Here is a 4,318-nt window from a genome sequence, read left to right on the forward strand (position 1 = left end):
TAAAATTACATTCTTAATATTGAAGATCACGTGTCTTAAATTTCAAGTTTAAATTATACTTCTCTATGTATTGCAAACACCAGTAAATATCGGTACTTCTCTATTACTAAAATATTTAAATATGGAGCAAATTTAACTTTACAAGCAACAATCTATACCTGTCTTTATTATAAGGGTAATAATCTCCAAATAACAGATAGCTCACAGCCTAAGGGAATATAACCACTTGAAAAATGTTACCGGTATTTTCCATCATTAGAGACTAGTTATTTACTGAGTAAGTTGTGTTGCCTAAATTGGTCAATATCAGTTCCATTTTACTTTTTCAGAGACCAAGACTTCAAGCAAACAATGATAAAGTTTTTTGCCTTCCTCAAACAGTGTGCTGCAGTATTACATAGTTCTAAATGTTCACTATGATTTCATGTCATCTTGTCCTATACAAATACCTTTTTACTACAGTATTTGTTAGTTGCTTAAAAAATTACATTTTGAGATCTTTGTAATCCATTTCAACACTTTTTTTCATGAATTAAATATTTCTAAAAACTGGAAAATATTTATGGCAAGTTTTGACCCATAAGGGATGCAAGACCAAGAAACGTTTAATGCAAATAAATTAAATGGGTAAATTTTCTAACAGTAAAGTCTAAATAAGTGTAATATAAAAAGCATTTTGTTATGAATTAGTTTCATTAACTGAAATCATTCCAATGTATAAAACAAAATTTAAGCACCACACTATGAACATGATATCTGCCTCTTGTTATGATGTATCATTAACAAGAAATAGGAAGTTAAGCCTCAAAAGTGGACTTTAAATATTCATATTTCAATACTAAGTATACTGGACAAACTCTAGAACCACTAAAATAAATAAGAGTTACCCCATTCAACTAATTTTTTACCATTTCTATTTCAATCAAACCCAGTATTTTAAAGACTATATTGTATAAGCCTAATAAACTGAAATCACTGAAATACTTATGTTAGAAAACCTGTAAGTCACATTCTGATAAGATGACTAAGTAATTTTGCATGACAACAATGGATGCAGCTTTTCTTGAAACATTTTATTTATGTATTTCTCATAGAAATCTTTCTGAACTCAAATGTTTATTTTAGTTACAAATCAGCACCTTTTTCTAAAAAGCTGAAGTTCCATCTGTGTGCGATTTCATTGTTTTACTGGTATTTTCTATTCTGACTGCTTTTAAAAACTTCATAATGAGAAATTAAGATACTATTATAAATGTGCAAGTGAATCCTGTATTAGGTAGAATACACATACCTGTCAGATCCTGCAGTTACAAATAAAAACATTTAAATATCTGTTAATTACTGTTCTTTGATTCAGTATCATCTCTTAATACTGTCTTTGATGTCTGCACACTTATGAAAAGTCAAGACAGAAATGACTGTCTCAGTTCAGTAAACATATTTAAATATTTACCATTCACATGGGTAATAGTCATGGTATACTAACCATATGACTACATGTATGGTATACAACTCAGAGCTAAAAATGAACACCAGTAATGAAACAGATCCAAAAAAACAATTAAATGAGATTAAATTAATCAAACCCCACAAGCTTATGTTTTGAAAATTACTTAAAATGTTTTTGTTCTGTTCTTTTTTACTGTGTAGCATGAGCACAGATCTAACTAAAAAGCCTTCCAAATTGAAAGATGCCTAACGTCTCTGATCAGAGAAAAGGCACGTGAGAGTTGCTGAATGCACACATACAAAGATATAAATAGCAATTTACTGTAAAGCAGATTCAAATTCATCACACACATTACTAGAATAGTCAAAATAAAATCAACCAAAAGTTTCCCCTCACCAACACAAGTGCCACACTGACTAGAATAAGATTACAACATTTAAAAAAGGCATCTTTTACCCTTAATAAAAGAAAACCGATATATTCTTGCTAATAAAGCCAATAATATAAAACTCATTTTTGCCTGACTACAATGTAATTTCAACAGGAAGAAAAGTTCAAATCCAGGAAAAAGCATGTGCTAACATATGTAACACTGATGTATAATCTTCCTGGCCAGTGAAAGGCTGAAGAAGATATATTAGTGGTGTTGACAGACTGTTAGCATGTCCCACAGGACAAACTTTCAGCAAGGCATGAATCTGAACATACTCAAGAAATCAGTACTTTGCAACAGAAATATAATTGTCATTTAAATCAACTGGATTTTTTTTAGGAAGGATTGGTTTTAAAAAAATGGTAACAGGAAAACTAGTATATGCCATCATTACTTTTGTGTCCTGTTAATTAACCCTCTACTCCAAATCCATCCTGTTCAACTGATGTTGCAGTCAAGAGACAGCAGAATGAGTTAGTCTTAACAACGTTTAACTTCAGAAGTTCACAACCAACCAGGATCCTGGTTATCTAACAGGTCAGAGAAGTAATGATGGGTAATCACTTTTTATCCTTGCAGAAACCTCAGCTGTGTAACCACACAATAATCGTTACCTTTCTAGCACTTATGCAAGATAGTAAAGTTAGTAATGGGAAATTTGGTTGTCACCAAAATGTAGCCAGCAATGAACATTACAATAGATTCCCAAAAGGCATACTCTAGCCTTTCAACCAGAGCAAGGCTGCATGTCAACAAAATCTGAGATAGTTGCTATAGCAGAATGGAAGAATGTTAGTCAAGAGAAAATGCTAAATATGTTAAGCACTTAAGCACATACTGCTAACATCTCGGTTCTATAAACCTAGCAACTATGGACGCTACCTATACACATTTCCTTCCCTATGAGGCTGCTTCAGGTAACACTAATCATTTGTCCCATCACATCCTGTTTAAGATCAATGTACTAAAAAATGAAGGTTCATACACTGCATTTAGCTTACTGTATTACACTCATTACCATAAGTTGTCTGCTTTTGCTTCCTACCATGTCTTCTCTACTAGCATTGGTAAATATCTGACCGAGCTTGTGACAGATCAAATAAATGTTCAACTGATATTATCTCAGAAAGTCAGACTGAACGTACATTTGCTAACAAAACAGCAAATTCTCGGAATTGTCATGACAGGTACACTCCTTCAAATACACTTGGAACGGGGAAAGTGCCAGGGAAGCTAGGAGGCTGAGACAGAACCAAAATGGAAACATAGCAGAAAGCCAACAGAAGGTCACAGGAAAATAATTATTTGCACCCATGTTCACCATTAAGTAATCTAGGGCTCCTTCACACTTGGATCCTAATTTATATGGAGCATATTGGTTATGTACTTCAAGTTCAGATACCACCAGAAGGAGACACAGAGTAAATCACCAAAAGAAATAGTAACAATTTACCCACACTGCATATGATTCATTTAAAACATCTAAAGGAAATAAGGTGTAAAGTTGAATAACCAATTGTAGGCTGTCACTAGCTTGTAAAATAGTCTTACTTTTAACCTCAGAGATTTCCTAAACTTCTTTCAAGAAGTAAACAAAATTTATTGAGTGAAATTGTCTACTTGGGTTTGAAACAGATTTTAGCAAAGCTCCACATTAGGAGCTCTTAAAGAAACCCAACTGCTGTATTTTAAGGGGAGAAAAAAATCTTAAGTAAGAGCAATAAATGCTTAGTTTACTCAAAAAATATAATCCAGAGATATAATAAAAGCTTTTATGATAAAAAAATAAATATTCTGACAAAATAAACTGAAAACAAACTCTTCAGAGCAATAGAAGATGATGAATGCAGAATGGTGTATTCAGAAATACAGTCTGAGCATTCAAAAACCATGATCCAAAGCTGTGTTTAGGGCAGAAACAGCTTGAGGCTAATTTTATATTTATAATGTTTCAAAAAAAATCTGCAAAACCTTCTAAAATTAGAAAAACCCCAACTATTTCTAAGATTCAGGAAAAGGTCAAGAATGTATCAAGAGGTAAAAACTCCACAAGAAGGACTTAAAACAGTAGGTTTTATCATTTGTGAAACAAAATTATCAAATTAGATTAAGGGGAACTTTTAAAATCATACAAAATACAGGTTAAGAATCTCATGATAAACACTGAAGTAATGCTCTGGATAAAGTTAGAACATTAACTCTGGAATGACCATCATGAACACATCCAGGACATACTGCATTCCGTGTCTTTTCTGGTTTACAACAGATTACTACTTACACAATTTTTAAGGAACTAAACAATATGGGTTTTTTAATATTCAAGCTCCTTTGGGCTCATGAATATAATCCTTGACTACAGATCTACCTTACTTATCCACACCAAGTGAAGTTTAACATTTAATGAGCATTATCAACTTAACTAGTTTCCCTTCTCT

At 32.4% G+C, this 4,318-nt stretch overlaps 1 protein-coding gene across 1 annotated transcript in view; it reads right to left on the minus strand.

Moving 5' to 3' along the window:
• The window catches only part of CNTLN (centlein), a 179,798-nt gene that overhangs the window by 116,598 nt on the left and 58,882 nt on the right, over positions 1-4,318 (minus strand). The gene's annotated exons all lie outside the window — the stretch shown is intronic.

This window comes from Egretta garzetta, unplaced genomic scaffold, assembly GCF_000687185.1.
Source record: "Egretta garzetta isolate BGI_Z169 unplaced genomic scaffold, ASM68718v1 scaffold175, whole genome shotgun sequence".
Classification (NCBI taxonomy): domain Eukaryota; kingdom Metazoa; phylum Chordata; class Aves; order Pelecaniformes; family Ardeidae; genus Egretta; species Egretta garzetta.